Below are 18,541 nucleotides of genomic sequence, written 5' to 3'. Positions count from 1 at the left end.
GACACCAGTATCGATTGGTGAGGGACAATGCAAGGTTATGGTGTCGCAGGGAATTTTTCTCCAATAGGGTTGTTAATAAATGGAATAGCTTACCCCCGGAGGTAGTAAATTGTAACACAATTGACACGTTTAAAAAGAAATACGATAAACATGTTGGGGTAAATCGAGAAGCTATCCATTCTTAGAATAAGACAACCATAAGTAATCTTTATGGGCATCGTATAATATTTTATCATGTGTATATATTGTTTGTAATTTGTGTTAATTGCATTTTTAATTGGGTTGCTGTATTTTTGAAACATATGACAACCATATTTTTATGGGCATCTTTTTATCAGCCACCTCGTTGGGCATTTTGCCTGTTGTGGCGTTGTATTTGTATTTGTATTTGTATTTGTATATATATTTATTTTAATTTATAAATCGCATATAGAGGCGAGCAGAAAAAAAAAATTTCTACAAAATGTGACGCCTTTTTATTTCTTAATATTTAATTATAGGTGAATAAAATTTGAATATTCGAGTAGAAAATCTCGGTTGATCTTTATTTTTATCTGTTGCAACTAACATTTTAACCCTCTCACTGGCATTGACGAGATATATCGCCTTCTTGAAAAAAAAATGTCTTATTTTGTTATTGCAACCCACAGATACTTTTTGAAGCTGATTTCTCAATGGAACACATTTTGCTATTCGAAATGAAGCGACAAAATAAAAAACAAATTTAATTCAAAAATTGTTAAAATCCATTTAATTTGGTTTTTTTTTGGGGGGGGGTAATAATTTACCTTAAAAATGGGATTAATCTTCAATAATGGGAGGGAGGGAGATACTTTCTATATTTTAGTCTAATGTTATATATGATTGAAGAAATTTCCGTACAATTTTTAGGCATCGAATTGAATAATCAAAGTTATATCCAACATAGTTAACAAACACAATTAAAAACTCACCGAAAGTACAGATGATAAAATGATATATTCCTTCGTAAACTTAAAAAAAGAAAATCGCCAATAATTTCTTTACCGTGTGAAAGGCCGTAAACATGTATTGACTTATTTATTCTCTTGAATATTAAACTTTAAAATGCATGATATTATTGAATATTAATGATAATTCCCCTTAAATACAGTGCCAACGATTATCGCATATCTAAAATTACACGCTATATCATAATTATTTATGTCCAAAAATAATTTCTTTTTTTAATAGTCCATAAAGTGGTACAAAACTAACTTATGCATACAAATGTTCGTAAAAAAATATGTAAATTAGTTGCTCACTGACAAGCACTCATGATACTGCAGGAGTTGTGAAGTGGTTCACTTTGAAGAATAGAATTTACAGCAACAAGGTAATGCTGTATCACGTATGTCAGTGGTTCTCAACGTATGCGTCGAGGCTCCTAGAGGCGTCGCCAACCTTTGTCAGGAGTTTCACGATGAGCTGGTGATATTGATGCGCGCCCAGTAGCCGCCAATACGCATCTAGATCAGAAATTCACGCATCAAAATTCAATTTTATTCCTCCAAATTTCGTTGAGGATTGAAAATACTCCTTCAAATCTTAGGTGATTTTTTTAAAGGGTTATTTTTCTGTTTTTCATAAAAAAAACACTTCCCCTCTTTACAAAATTACCCCTTAAAATTTTGGAGAGAAATGAAATTACTGTTGAAAATCATTTCTTCGGATAACACGGTGTGTGTGTGTCTTCGGTGCTTTAGAACATTCTTTGTTAAACTATTCCATACTTATACATGAGACAACCATAAATATTTTTTATAGGCATTGTATTATATTTTATCATGTATATAGGCTAGTCTTTCGTTTTTATGATTGCATTTTCAATTGAGTTGCTGTATTTCAAAACCAGCCACCTCGTTGGGCATTTTGCCTGTTGTGGCGTTGTATTTGTATTTGTATTTGTATATGATATCATTATTTGTTATGGGCATCTTTTTCTCAGCCACCTCGTTGGGCATTTTGTCCTGTTGTGAACTTGTTTTTGTATTATAGGAAGCCGCAGTTGAACGTTGACTAAGGTCAGGAAGTCACGGTCGATGAAAGTTTGAACCACTGATGTATATAGTAGATGACATGATCCAAAGTATACCTCATCATTATCAACTTTTTATACTATAAAAGTTTCACGAAAGTTCCTTTATATAACTTGAAAAATGCAACTAATAAGTGCATCGGTTACATTAAAGTAGGCTAATTGGATGTTATTTTTTTTTAATTTTTTGAAATAATTTTTATATTACTTTCATAGCGTAATCGCAACCTTACTACGTCATCCAACGCCATATCAACATCTTTTCTCAGTTATATCAGCTTCATCCACCCTGTTTTTTAAGATATTTCATATATTCGATAAATGCAAATGCGTGTAGAACGTAAGTATTATCATCTGATCCAGAATGAATATAAAAAATAAAAATGTTGCGAAAACTTTATTTCAAACAAGAACATTCGAATAAAACAAAAACAAACAAACAAAATTCGTTAATATTAAAAGTTAGTGGAATGAATATATTTCAAGAAACTTCAGAGTCCTAATTCAAAATTGAATTACTAAACTAAATAATATATAAAGTCTATTTACTTCAAGGAGCTATTTGAGTATTAAAAAAACAAAGATGAGATATTGAACTAAGCATTGATGGCGGATTCAAGAAGAAATGTTTCTAATACGATTGAGAAGAATCGAGTATTTTCATCGAATAAAAATGCTCAAGTACACAACTATGTAAACCGATTCCTTTCTTCTTATTATTATACATCCATACGCTTAACCAATGCCATCCGAAATCAAATAAACTTCTCGTATTTACTTCTTTGTATTTGTTTATAGCCCTATCAGGTATTTATTTTCGAAATCAAACTTTTATGCATAAGTTTGTAAATAACGGGGGGGGGGGGGAGAGAAAAATTCTTTTTCCATCCTTGAAGAAGAAAAAAAATCTTGATAAAAGTTTTGTTGAATGAATATTCCACATAGTTCTTAAAAACAAACATAAAACTTTATTGACATTACTCACACAGACATAGAGAATAATAGAAAAGGGAGGAATGAAAGCAAATTAGATTTTTATCTCATGAATAGCTGAACTCGTTGCACACACACACACACACACATACATGCGTACTCAAACCCAGAAAACATTCCAGGAGGAGAAGACAAAATTTTTCGGAGCATTTTTCCAAGGGGAGAGGAAAAAAGAAATAACCTATACATATTAGGTATCTAAATAAGAAAAACAGATCATTCTTACCCAATTTATTTCACTAAATTGAATATCATTACTGTGAGAGAGAGAGGGAGGGAGGGGGGGGCAGAAAAAAAATTGTTTTCTCCTCCTCTTCATGTTCCCTCTTAAAACATGCCTTCTCTCATACATACTCAACATTTGCTTTTAGGTTTAATAAAGTAAAAGGACATAGATACTGAGTTAAAAATCAAAATTGTCCTAGTAAACATCGCAAGAAAAAGAAGATATATTTTAGGTTCAGCTCTCAGTTCTCTCTAAAATGAAATCTGAAGGAAAAAAAGTAAGAAAATGAAAGAAAAATATTAGAAAACTTCCAACTTTGGAAGAAGATTTAAAAACTTTAAAACTTTATAGTTTTCTCTGTGTGTGTGTGTCTCTCTCTCTCTCTTCACATTAATCTCGAATCATCTAGAACTAGATAGAATGGAGAATAAGATAAGAAATACAACAATAATATAAAAGACAATATAAAGCGATCGTTTTCGGGAAAAAGGAAAAAAGAAAAAAAACTTCATAATTCAACAGCGTTGTTGTACTTTGTGAAACACTGGAGAAAAATACCAAGAAACGTAGTAACGAAACAAGAATTTTTTTTGTTTCTCTTGCTTGTGTTGTCTCTGTCTTCTCACAATCATCATGTTGTTTCTTTTGTATCTCTTCTCTCATATATATGTACTTCTTATTTTCCTCTGAGCTTTTGGGACGGTTAGACCCCCCTGGAGAGATACACACACACACACAGAGAGAGAGAGGAGAGAGATATCAAAAAATAAAAGGGAAAAAGGCTAAAAATCGAGACACGATCTAGGGTGACTTCTGGATTACCGGGAAGACGAAAAAGATTTGTTCCAGGATAGGTATTGGCTTTGACAGTAGGGACCTGCAATCAGACAGAATTGTTGATATATATGTATGTATACACACACACACAGATGCAATGCCGTAGAAATGTTGAAAAAAAAAAAAAAAAAAGTATTTCTTGGATTATTTTCCTCGTGTGTTGTCCTCTACATGTCCTCGGGACAACTGATAAATCAACATGGTAGATGGTAGTGGCGGTGGTGGTTGCAGCGGTGTATGTACGTATATATACGGCCACTGTGGATGCTCAGTTTGGAAGATCCGTTACTTTACTAATGTAAGCGTTTTGGGAATGCTGTTCTTGTATGATTTTTTTTTTTCCTTTTTCGTCTCAGTATTTTAAATGTATCGAGGAGAATTTTAATAAGTTATGCAGTTCTTGTATAATAACATACATGATTCATTTACGGGAAAAAATAGTTAACGATGGTTGCTTATAGCAGTCTATTATTTTAGTAAACTTTCTATTTCTCTGGTGCCAAAGTGAGTATGATGGCCGAAATGCACCCTGTTCTTTAAAGCTCTATAATTCTTTCTCGGACTTCATAATGGGTGATTTGTCCAGTGCAATTAATCCTTGGAATTTATTGAAAGGTTTTATAGGAGAGTAAAATTAGGGCAGCGTAACAACAACATCATGGGTCCCGAGTAAAGTGATGTTCCTTTACTTGTAAGTGCAGATACTTCTCTTAAAAACAATAAATAAATAGACAATGACCACAACAGACAAATTGCCCGACGAGGTGGCTGAAAAAAAAAGTTATGCCCATAACAAATATGCATGTCAAATATAACCAAAATAAAGCAACCCAATATAAAGCATATATCGCCACAAAACTAATAATAATTAATAATATATAATGCAAACTGCCCATAAATAAAAATGATTATGACATGAATGTCGCTCTTCACTTGTTAATACAAGATATACAGAAGACTGGATGTTGTGAAGATATTTATTATTTGAGATGTTAATTTTTTTTAAGGAAGGAAAAAACTCATCACTGCCTCTACCGGGAGTCGAACCCGGGTCCCACGATTGCCGGACGAGTGCTCTGACCACTAAGCTACAGAGGAGATAGAGATTTTCCTTCGCTAGAGCGTATATGTGCCGAACGGAACCATGCAATGGACGGTGAACCGATCAGCTAATAGCTCATGGACGACGAGCCACTAGATGGCTATATATATGACATTCATGTCATATATATAGAGGCAGTGTCTCTAGAGGAATGTCCCGGTAGAGGCAGTGATGAGTTTTTTCCTTAAAAAAAAAAAATTAACATCTCAAATAATAAATATCTTCACAACATCCAGTCTTCTGTATATCTTGTAAAAATGATTATGGTTGTCGCATCTAAGTGTGGATAGTTTCTCGACTCATCCAAATATGTTTATCGTACTTCTTTTTTAAACGTGTCAATTGTGATAGAATTCGTGACCCCAGGAGATAAGCTATTCCATTTATTGACAACCCTATTAGAGAAAAAACTCTTTACGACACCACAACCTAGAATTGTTTCTTACTAAACGATACTGGCGTCTCCTTGTCGAAGCAGTTGATGTATAAATGACACATGGTCCATCCTATCCATCCGGTTAAAATTTTCAAACACTTCGATTGATCATATCTTACCCCCCGACACCTGCGTTCCTCCAATATCAACATATTCAAGAAATCAAGTCCCTCTTCATAGCTAAAGCCTTGTGTGAGAACAAGAGCACGCGCAGCTCTTCTCTGCAACCCTTTAACCTGGTTATGATATGATATGCAAGTTGACATTCAAAAATCCGGCAATCGCCGGATCCGAGGAGTGCCGGATTTTTTATGGTTATATAATAATGCTGTATATTTAGGCCTATTTAGCAGAAAACGAGTACCTACACAATCCTTCCAAGAAGGAAAATTGAACACTAAATGAATAGTGAATGAAAGTCCAATGTTTTACAGAATTCTAGTTTGACTGAATGAGATAGTTCAAGCCTATACAGCAAGTCAACACGGTAAATTTGAAAATGCGCTTCGAAAATCTGAAGAAACTGGATTATCTATGGCCGGATTTCTGAATGCCAACCTGTGTACTGATTATTAGCCATTTATGTATACTTCTTACTTATGTATGTGTGTAATAGTGAGTCGATAAAATTCCAATTCAATAAATAAAATTGATATATTGATATTGTTTGATTAGTCATAAAAGTCATATTCTCAGCCACCTCGTTGGGCATTTTTCCTGTTGTGGCGTTGTATTTGTATTTGTATAAATGTTTTAAAATTAGAAGTTGAATAAGAAAAACAACTACGTTCTATATAGGCCTATATGTTATTGCCAAATGCCGAAGTTGGACAAATCGCTAACTGGCCGGCCCAGTTGATCCGGCCAATGTCCGAATTTCGGTTTTCGCTTTGCTTTGGCTGGCCCCTATATGTCGATCTCTATATATCCCTCTATATATGGATCACTAAGATATGAATATTCAGATTCCTTTGATCTTTAGGGCTGCCATAGCTAACGGTAATAATTAGTTAATAATTATGGTTAGCTATGGCTAATTATAAATGGACATGATTATCTCAAAAAAAATTTGCCAACGTGGCGATGACACCCCAAGCAAGGCGAAAACCCGAATTTCGGACATTGGTTCAACTGGGCTGGGCAGTTCCTGAATGGCCAACTTCCGGCTTTCGCAGTAACATATATATAAGATTAATTTTCTGTGCGTCAGTCTGCATGTTCGTCCGTGCGCGTGTGTGTTCTCCAGACAAATCTACACTTTTAGACCGATCGTCGCCTAATTTCGCACGTATACGAAACAGGACTAAACGATAGGTATTTTAAAAGCTTCTCAGAGTAGAGAAAATGCCCGAAATTTGCGGAAAAACCATCGGGCGACGGTAGTTCGTGGGCCTCAACAATGACTTTTGGAATATTTACTTTGGTAACCTTGGTTTCCTAACAACACGTCTCAGACGTGTTTATTAATTTACAATGGTTTGTCACTTCTTCAATGCCCTCAGTATATTGAGAAAACCCGGCCAGGGCCGGGAATCATATATAGCTAGTTCTTTATAATTTCAATCAAAGCATCCGTATCCTATTTAACATGCAAAATTTTAGTACAGAAACTACAAACGAAGATAGTAATGCTGTCTTTCTACTTTTTTTCCAGCTCTCAGGATCGAGAAGAAAAAAAATACGCTAACACACACACAGAGCAGATTCCTTAAAGCACAAGAAACACGTAGAAAAGCAGTGCTGTAAGCGGAAAGACCCGATATATTCCCAGCTCTTTCTATGTTACGTACGTATAGTATACATGCACCTTTTTTTTTTTACTCTCTCTCTCTCTCTGTCCTTCGTCCGAGAGGCCTCTGTAAGCAGATTATCCCGAGTTTCCCGGATCTCTTGGGACGAACACCGGTGTAGACGGCAGAGGAAAAAAAAAACAAAAATCTGTCCCGTACTTGTAAATCCTTCTCTTGCTCGTGTGTGTGTCCGCTCTGTGTCCAGGTTTCCATTTTTTTTTCCTCCCCTGGCCAGCCTGCCTCGTCCATAACAGAATTTAATCATGCTCACGGCGAAGCGCTGGGATGTATTTCCCCCAAGCGGCAACCGAACCGGTAAAAATGATGGCAAATGCCCCTGATCTCCTAGCAGTAAACTAGAGGTAAGGGCCAAAATGTACGAGAATTAGTCTCAGTAGGAGTTCGGATCACGGATATATTCCCCAAGTGACTACCCTTTTACCGCCCCCCCGCCCTCCTCCTCCTCCTCCCTACGTCTGTTCAACGTCTATCGGCTGGGTCGCTAATTAGGGTTTGCTTAGTTGGTTATTAGCCGGAGTAAAACCCATTAAAACCAAGTGAATAAGTTAGGACAGAGAACGACGGCAAGAGACGGGTTGGGAAATGCCGTCCAAAGCTTAAAAAAAATATGGCCCAGGTTTGTGAGGACCACCCTCTCACATCGAATAGCCCAATATGTTTGATGAACCTCGACTGTTCCTGCCAAAAAATTCAGCAGGTACAAAATATCAAATATCTAGGACTTAATATTAATAGCAATCTAAAATGGAAACTTCATGCACTAGAAATAGCGAAAAAACTACGTTTTATTGTATATAAATTCTATTATCTAAAACAAAAGGTAACAGCAGAATTTCTGAGAGAAATTTACTATGCCTGGTTTTATTCAATTGTCAATTATGGTATCATCATCTGGGGTGGCGATTACAAGACAAATCTGCTGCCTATTTGTTCTATTCAAAACAGATGTTTTAAAACTATTTACAGTGCTCGTTCTCAAATCCCAATTTATAGAAATTTAAATCTACTCCCCATAAGACATAACGCCATCTACCGAATCATACTCTACATTTATCGTAATAAATCAATATGCACTCAAAGAGAGTCCATATCATTGAGAAGATCAAACGAAATTTATTGCATACCCTCATTTAGAAAAGAAATATTTCGCAAACATTTTTACTACCTTGCTCCTAAACTATTTAATGCTTTACCGTTGGCAATGCAGAATATATCTAGGTTTGCATCATTTAAAAAATCACTTTTTGAATTTCTAATAGCAATAGACGATGTAGATGTATATTTTCAATTATAGAAGCGAATTATATTATTATCCATACGCCTGTAGTTGCCTCATATCAATTGTTATTATATCAAATGTGAACTTGTATATCAGCATAATTATTACAAAAATTTATTTGAAAATTCATTTCATTATTTTACTTTTTTTTATTATTATTATTGTTATAAGTTTTGTGTTATTTTTTTGTTTCTTTCGTATTTATCTTTAATTAGTTGCTCTGTACAGGCTCAGGCCTCTTGACAACAAATATTGAGATTTCACTGTTTCATGTATTATTTAACTTTGGAAACAAATAAAATATTTATTTATTTAAAAAAAAAAAAAAAATAATAATAATAATTATCGACTGAAAAGGATCTTATGGATTTCAATGAATAAACCGTGGAATATATCTAATGTCAATTCTTTCATATAAATTCTACGCGAATGTAGGCCACGCCTTGAATTATTCTCCAAATCATCGCGAAACTTTGGTATAAATGCACCCCGCAGAAGTCTTCAACCTTTTTTTTGCAGTCGCGAGCACATCCACCCATCAAAAGAAGAGCACCCCTTACGGCAAGTTTGTTGTACGAATACGTGAAATCAGGATGAGTTGATTCCTTGAATGCAATTTGTATGAGATGTTCAATTGGAACGTCGATCAAGGTGCTCGCGAGCAACGGGTTGAAGATACCATATGCAGAGCCGCTTTTGGCAGACACGAGGCCTTGTGCAGAAATAATCGAGGCCGGGGATTGAGGACATGGATTTTTATACACAAATTTTAATAGGTGGAGCTTGGCGATATTCTTGGGTTTTTGTTGAACGCAATCAATAGGTGAAACTTAGCTTTATCATACACTTTCACAAAACACATGCAATTACTCCCTTGGCTTTCCCCTTCATACTGGCTCCCCGCGAGCCTGTTTAGAGGGCAGCTAATATCGAAAAACGATAGGTACTGCCAGAAATCTTTAATTTCGCATTTCGCTTAGCTTTATAGCAGCATTTTTTGACCAAAAAAATAATACAGTAGGTCCCGCTTATAACGTTCCCACTTACAACGTTTTCCCGCTTAGTACGACTTATTTCCGTGGTCATAACTCTAACAAATTCTGATTAAGATTTCTAGTTTAAAGCGTTTTCTCGCTTACAATGTTTTTTCATGACGATTTTTTTGAAAACGTTACAAGCGGGATCCACTGTAATTGATTAATACTTTCTCATTCCTAAATTATCGCGAGTGCGGGGCTTCTTAGAGCGTGGGACCCGGGGCGATGTTCGCACACCCCTGAGGCTGCTTTGATCATAGGTAAATGTTATAATGGACTATTTCCTGAAGCTCTCTGTTTTAAAAGACCATTTTCGAAAGTAGTCTTGTTTTTAGCATGTAATACAAGACGAAATTTCTTGACCTTTTCTGCTTAAAACTCCAATAACTCAATCGATTTTGTAGTTTAACCCCCCCCCCCCCTAACAATCGGGGACGAGATATCTCGTCAAAACACAAATGTAAGGAATTCATTGCTTCCCCCTTGTTTTTCCCCCTCTTTTCTCGTGAAGCTTTATTGTAACCTTATGAGTGGAAGTTATTTTGCCCATCATTAAAATAACAACACTCTTTCGGCAAGTTTGGCAAACGTATGCTTGAGATCCAGACCCCCTCCCCCCCCCCCTTGTCAGCAAAATTTCGTCAGCACTGCCCCCTACCTCCTAACGCATATTGGTGGGATCAGAAACGTACGCGGAAGGGGCATAGGGGGAGGGTTCATGCACCTACCACCTCAATCCTGATTTTGTAAAAATGAACTAAGCGGCACATTTACAGATAGCTTAAATGACCCGTGACACAATTCCAGAGCATTTAAGTCGCCCGTGGCACATTCAAAGATCACTTAAGTAGGCCCGTGGCACATTCAAAGATCACTTAAGTAACCCGCGACACAGTTCTAGAACACTTAAACGATCCGTGGCACATTTAGACACTTGAGAGACATGTGGTACAATTTTAGAGCACTTAAGCGGTCCCCCGGTGCGGTTCTACATCACTCAAGTTACCCGCGAAACATTCCCAGATTACTTAAGTGATCCGTGGCATAATTACAGATCACTTGAGTGATGCGTTGCACAATTCCAGAGCACTTAAGCCTCCCGGAAACATTTCCAGAGCACTTGAAGGATCCGTGAAACATTTAGAGATCACTGAAGTGGCTCTGTAAGGGATTTATCATTAGGGAGAATGTTAGTTTAGGTGCCCACAAACTAGCGAAAGATTTTTCTCGTATTTGGCGCACCGAATGTGTAAGATGCCATCAAGAATACTTCATATTTTCATAAAGGGTGGTCAATGATGTAAGCCCCAAACCCCCCCCCCCCCGTTATCAAAAGTCAGCAAATCCGATACCCCCCCCCCTCGATGCTGACGTAATACTTTAATGACCCCTATACAGAGTGTTTAATTTGGATGTTGATCATGTGCTCACGAGTATGAAATCAGACACGAGTTTTGAGCACTCTTGGCGCTTCAGGGAGCAGCACCCTTGTGCTCGCGAGCAATAGGTTGAAAATGCCTGGTGTAGAGGAAGCTCTCCACACGAATCTTCAAACCAGAGGCGCGGGCGGCTGGAGCTTACCTTCTTTAAGTCTTAACTAAAGTTTATACAGCTGCCCCTTACAAGCTGCCGCCTGGTTGCACCGCACCCCTTGCACCCTCGCTTAAGCCGCCCCTGTTCAAACTGTCTTTCAGTAGAAAATATCGATGTAGAGATTTTATTCACATATTTCAAATTTCTAGTTTTTAGGGTATTTTTGTAATTTCCTGTAACGTGGGACCAATTTTTTGGTACCTTTTTATTTTTTCTTTTGGCTTCGTTACCCCCATTCAGCGTCTAAAGAAAATGAAGATGCGACTGGCATTTCCACAGAAATCACACAAATAAAACGGCTAGTTTTCAAGGAAACCGTATAATGAAGACCCTTAAAACGCAATGGGAAGTTTGAGCTGTTCTCTTGTAAAAATTTGAGATAGTATCTGAAGGAACGGATAACACCACACCAGAAAACGCACACGGAACGAACTTTTTTTTTTTTTTTGTGCGTGTGTGTGTTCCTGCCATAGTCCCGTTTTGCCATAATTAGTCATATAAGAACCGCAAGAAGCCGTTAAGGGCCGAAAACACGAATAAAAGGAATTATTATATCTTCGCGTGGCCATGTGCGAAATGCTCAAAAAATAATTAAGGGAGAGAAGAGAAGAAAAAAAAAATATAATAAAGAGAGGCGCTCATATTTACTGCGTAAGCACAATATAGACGTAGTTCTTCCTTGGATAAATATGTTCTCAGAAAGTAGAAATGAGATCTAGAAATGAGCTGTGTGCGTGCGTGTCATCATGAAGCGGAAAAACTTGCGATAAAGTGGCTTTTACGACGGATTAAAAACACAAAGGACAGTTTTCTCTGCTAATTAGCGCGTTTAATTAGTTTTTCTTCCTCCGTGTGCAAACAAGAGAGAGAAAAAGCTAAATGTCAGCCCACATTGAACCTGGTCGAATATTGACGTGATTCTCAAAACCGAGTGGAATTATGGAAGAACTTCATCTCGGTAAATCGCTAATGTTTCAGTTATTGATGTTCATAACCCCTACAACCATCATGAGGGGCCATCTGGGCTGGGACCTTTGTTGCCCCTTCTCCCTCCCTCCATGTTTGACGAGTCCCACCAAAGTGAACTTGAAGTGCGAAAAAAAAGCAAACAAAACTATAAGAACCGTTCCGGGACGCGGGCTGGAGCCCTGCCAGCCCCTCTCCTGTATGGGGAAGGGGGGAGGCGGTGAATGGTCAATGTCGGAGGTCCGGTCAGCTCGAGAGCTGCAATTCATATTTTTGCAAGTCCGAAAATATACGAGAAGCTAAGATCATTGGTTTTCAACTTTTTTTTGATTTGACTCACGGAGCCATTTTTAATATATAAATTTCTATTTTGAAACCCCCGTTGTCCTCTTTCTTTAAATATAAAGTTGAACTCGATAAAACGCCAACTCGGTGAAAACATCATTAATTTTGGCGGTTCTGACTAATTCCCAAGTGGAGAATAATGTAACGGGCCTCACTTACAACGTCCATTAAAACCTCGAATATAACGACACATTTTTTGTCGTTATTCCGTTATCGTCGTAACTATATTGTCTTTTTTTTTTCGCATTGTGCCACATGTCGTCCTTCAGATTCTTGAGGGGAGTACTGTGGCGCTGCTTGTCTTATATTTTTATTATCTTTTTTATGCCACCCCCCACTAGCTAGGCATTATCTAATGCCTCAAGTGCAGAAAGGGCCCAGTGAAAATGAGTTCTGAGATAGTGAGTATAAAATCGGGTACCAGGTATTCCAAGTAACCTATCCCCAAAAACCCACGATGCTCGCGGGCTTGTGATGCCGTTAACACGGCCTGCCCGGGTTTTCTTCAATTACTGGGGAGGATTGACAAAATGGCGAACCCTTTTAAAGGAACAAACTATTTTACATATACTAGCAGCATTAGAGAAGTGACAAACCATTGTAAAGGTTGCATATACATGTCTGAAACGCATTGTCAGGGAACCACGGTAACGAAAGTAAACATTCCGAAAATCTGTGTTGAAGCTTAAAAACCATTGGTACCCGACGGGTTTTCGCTCATTTTGGGCATTTGCTCAGCTCTGACGAACTTTTGAAGTAGCCTATCGTTCAATCCGCGTCCTGGGGTTTCGTGTATATACAAAATTTTGCGACGGTTGGTCTAAAATTGTAGATTTATATAGAGAACACACACACAGAGAAAATCAATTATATAAGTAAAAGTAACCAAGCTCTATTACATCAAAACTGAGAAAAATCTATTTAAAGTTATCTTCGATTCATTTTAGCTCTTCAGTTTGGTTCAAGTGCACACAGACGGCATCACATCCTATATGCCACTTGGTTCTATGTAAATGAAAAATCCCACCTCTTTCAATAGTTCAGAATCCTGCAGGGCTGTCCATAAATCCGTAGGAGTAAGAGGGGGTGGAGATCTCTTCTGAACAGCACGTTGCAAGGCATCCCAGATATGTTCAATAATGTTCATGTCTGGGGATTTAGGTGGCCAGCGGAAGTGTCTAAAGTCAGAAGAGTGTTCCTGGAGCCACTTTGTAGCAATTCTGGACGTGTGGGGTGTCGCATTGTCCTGCTGAAATTGTCCAAGTCCGTCGGAATGCACAATGGACGTGAATGGGTGCAGGTGATCAGACAGGATGCTTACGTACCTGTCAGAGTCGCATCTAGACGTATCAGGGGTCCCATATCACGCCAACTGCACACGCCCCATACCATCACAGAGCCTCCACCAGCTTGAACAGTCCCCTGTTGACATGTAGGGTCCATGGATTCATGAGGTTGTCTCCATACCCGTACACGTCCATCAGCTCGAAGCAATTGGAACCGAGACTCGTCAGACCAGGCAACGTGTTTCCAGTCCTCAATAGTCCAATTTTGGTGTTGCCGGGCCCAGGCGAGGCGTAAAGCTTTGTGTCGTGCAGTCATCAAGGGTACACGAGTCCGAAAGCCCATATCGATGATGTTTCGTTGAATGGTTCACACGCTGACACTTGTTGATGGCCCAGCATTGAAATCTGCATCAATTTGCGGAAGGGTTGCACGTCTGTCACGTTTAATGATTCTCGTCAGTCGTCGTTGGTCCCGTTCTTGCATGATCCTTTTCCGGCCGCAGCGATGTCGTGGATTTAATTTTTTACCGGATTCCCGATATTCACGGTACACTCGTGAAATGGACGTACGTGAAAATCCAAATTTCATCGCAACCTCGGAGATGCTATGTCCCATCTCTCGTGCGCCGACTATAACACCACGGTTCAAACTCACTTAAATCTCGATAACCTGCCATTGTAGCAGCAGTAACCGATCTAACAACTATGCCAGACACTTGTGTTATATAGGCGTTGCCGACCGCAGCGCCGTACTCTGATTGGTTCCATATCTCTTTAGTTGCATACGCATACGTGTACCAGTTTTTTTGGCTCTTCAGTTTAGTTTACAATAAGTTTCTTGACAGACAGACAGACATGACCGCTGACCGCCCAGAGAGACCATCTTGGGATGGTTTGCGCTCTTCCCCAAAATGGTGGACGGTCTCGGAGAGAGTTTCTTTACAGGTAAATTAACTACACTCATGTCCATAAATTAAGGATAATGCCAGCTCCGGCAAATAAATGTTCAGAAACAAAACAAACGTTACTTATTCATAAAGCCCATTTATTAAACAAAAGATAAAGAACAAAACCGATGGTGTATGTATGATACCATTCATAAAAACTGCGATTTTTGCTCCCTGAAGCAATTGTAAAAAATATCTCCTTTACAAAAACTTACTATTACATGGTTGGTATGATGGTTAATACATTGTATGCCTCCCATGCGATGAAACAGTCCGTACAACGCCTAGGCATGCTGAGTATCAAATTATCGATCTGATCTTGGGGAAGATCACTCCACTCAGCAAGCAATGCTCTCCGAAGTTCCGGTACACATGTAGGAGGTGGTTGACGGGCTGCAACTCGTTGGCTAAGCATGTCCCACACATGCTCTATCGGATTCAAGTCAGGTGAGAATGCTGGCCATTCCATACGGGTTATATCCTCAGATTCAAGACATTCGTTTACGATGTTTGCTCGGTGAGGACGGGCGTTGTCATCAATAAACACAAATGCACATAAACACAGTGCTCCGTCTGCTTCTTTTGCCCGTTACTGCCAAATACCGGTCTTCATTCGGCGTTGTAACTCGGGGGCGACCTGTACTGTAACGTCTACTGACATTTCCGTTATCTTGGAATCGTTGCCAAAGATGACACTTTGGGCAATTCCAAGTTCCTCGGATACTTCCATCTGAGTACGCCCACATTCCAGGCGACCGATAATTCTACTACGTAAAAAATCATCCACATGCGTCCTCTGTGTCATAACTATTCGCTTATGGCACTGAGCGCCTTACAGAACTCTTGTGAACAATTTTACTTCTTTGCCACCATTCCTTATATACTCCCCTCTTACACTCTCGTCATTGTGACGTACTATCGGCATCATCTGGTGGCTTCCTGAAATTTGCATGTCATTCTTGCAGATGTGCGTGATAATTCTACAGGTGAAATTTTTTCTTTAGATTTCGATTTCCGTGTGATTCTGAATTATCCTTAATTTATGGACATGAATGTAAGTTTAAAAAAAAAATGTATGAGAAACACCAAAAAAAAACAAAAAAAAAACCAGTCAACTGATAGTCTGTTGATATAGTAAAGTATTCACAAACTATTAAAAAAAAATGTTGTTATATATACTATTCTCTTCTCATTTCAGTTATATGAGAAATACCTGCGGATCAGCCTGCCAATTCATCTGATGCTAATCCTATCGAAACATCATGAAATCATGCTAAAAGAAGCCAAATTCAAAAACCAAGCACTATTTTAAAATTCAACTGCAAACGCCAATATTCAATCCTCGAAATTTATCGATTGAATTCCATGATACATAAAATCCATAATCGAAGCCAATAACTGCCATTTTACTGTGCATTCTTACGATATTCACATTGTATTTTCCCCATAGTATTTCTTTTTGAAAATTTTTAACCTTTTCAGTTTTTATTTACTTAAGGCCGGGATTGCACTATAACAGTTTCATAAAAGTTATTTTATAAAACTTGAAAAATCCAACCAATAAGCATATTGGTTATATTTGAGCAAATGTAACTGATGATCTTATTGGTTGCATTTTTCTAGTTTTAGAAAAAAGAACTTTTATCAAACTTTTACAGTGTAATCCCCGCCTTAGTATGTAATTTTTTACTTTTTAGTATGGCCAAGTTGTTTGTATCTGGCTGCTTTCCTTTGCATGAATCATTACATGTTTTGTTTGCAGTGTAAGCGTGCCTTCTAAGGTTCTTTTAACCCTTTAAGTGACATTAACGCGATATCTCGCATCCTTAAAGCCTCTCAGACCGGGATTACACAATAAAAGTTTAATAAAATATCTTTTACAAACCGATGCGCTTATTGATGGTTGTTGTTTTTTTTTCAAGTTTTGTGAAAGATCTTTCATAAGACTTTCACAGTGTAATCCTGGCCATATTTTAGCATTGACACGCCCAGCAACTTTGTGAAGTTGATTAAATTTGGAAGTTCTTAATATGGAACACTTTTTCCTATACCCCTTAGTTCAAAATCGGGGAAAAAAAGTCGTACTTCACACACTAGAAAAGATAGGGCATTTTGAAGGGGGTTTAGTGATTTCTGCTGTGTCGCTTAAAGGGGTTGATAAATAAATGGTCTCGATGTGCTGCTGTAGGCTATTCAATTCACTGTATACAATGCTTTTACCTCGGATATGTCTAAGAAAAATTTGCAAGAAATAGAAATGCAAATTACTGACTTTACACTACAGAATTTTCAGATTTTAATACAAGATTGTGTTTGCATCAAACTTTTATAAAATATATTTCACAAAACTTAGATAAAAGATATTTCACAAAACTTAGATAAAAGATATTTCACAAAACTTTGAAAAAAAAACTGAGAGAGAGATAGACAGCTTTTTTTCATAACTTATTATGGAAACAGCCTGTTCAGGAAACAGCTATATTTGTTTCCTTGATAAGCCTATGGTTCCATTCACTGGAATGTAACCGATATGATTACTGGTTGCATTTTTCAAGTTTTATAAGAGAACTTTCATCAAACTTTTATTTGGAAAAGCTGTAAATTCCGGCCTTAATCCTTAAATGTTAATTATTTTTTCGAAATTATTAATTTTTCATAATTAATGACACGTAAGCTTATTGAAAGCTGTAAAAATTATTTTTAAAAATCTATTTCGAAAATCTATTTTCGGAATGTTTACTTATGTTATCGTGGTTCCCCTAACAGTGCGTTTCAGACATGCATATGCTTTTACAACGGTTTGTCGCTTCTTTAATCCTGCCAGTATTTCATTTAGGGCCGTATTCACCGACATGGTTTAAGCTATAGTCACAATTTTTTGATAAGAGATCGACACGGATTGGATTAAATTCAGGGTTTTAACCAGTCTGTGTTGATCTCTTATCCAAAAATTGTAACTACAGGTTTAAACCATGTCGGTGAATACGGCCCTTAATAGTTTATTCCTTTATAATTGTTTGTCACTTTTCCAACCCTCCTAGTAATTGAAGAAAACCCGGGCAAGCGCCGAGTATTACAGCTATTCAAGGTACGAAATGGAAATAATATGACCTCACTTTACGTGCTAAGGGATTCTGAATGTTTATCTTCGAACTGGCCGCAGTAGCGAACGTTAAAAGAGATCTGGGAAAAGCTCATCTACACGTACGCAAAGCTAAACATTTTAGGGTTAAAACAAACTCAACACTAGAGAATTAGACCTTTAACTGGCTTTTTAATTCTAATAGGACTATTTCACGAAATAGTTCTACTTCCGAATAATTCTGTGGAAGACCATGCAAATTATTCAAAGAGAACCCGAATGTGTAGCTATTCAAAGAGTAGACTAAATAAATCTGATTACCAATTACTCGGTATACAAACCGAAAGACAGAGAGAGAGTTCAGAATTTCTTTTCCACACATGCAAACGTTTCAAGAATAATCTCTCTTCGCTCTCAAAGTGTTTATTAGCATTTCACTCAGTTTAAGTAATTAAATCTTTCGAAAGACAAAGGACAAATTAACATCCGAAAATAATTATTTCATTTAAAAGGAAAAAAAAAACGGAAAACAACGTATATACCGA

General features: G+C 37.5%; 1 long non-coding RNA gene across 2 annotated transcripts in view; it reads left to right on the top strand.

Moving 5' to 3' along the window:
- Positions 1-16,759, top strand: part of LOC149081721 (uncharacterized) — a 124,904-nt gene extending 108,145 nt beyond the window's left edge. For both annotated transcript variants that reach the window (XR_016193329.1, XR_016193328.1), the window contains 2 exons: positions 7,305-7,436; positions 16,113-16,759. This is a non-coding gene — a long non-coding RNA (uncharacterized LOC149081721). The remainder of the gene's footprint in view (positions 1-7,304; positions 7,437-16,112) is intronic.
- The last annotated feature ends 1,782 nt before the right edge of the window (positions 16,760-18,541 follow it).

Source organism: Pholcus phalangioides, unplaced genomic scaffold (assembly GCF_987345545.1).
Source record: "Pholcus phalangioides strain wild (caught in Gottingen) unplaced genomic scaffold, Ppha-v1.0 ptg000009l_1, whole genome shotgun sequence".
NCBI lineage: Eukaryota > Metazoa > Arthropoda > Arachnida > Araneae > Pholcidae > Pholcus > Pholcus phalangioides.
This window is presented reverse-complemented; position numbering and strand designations above follow the sequence as displayed.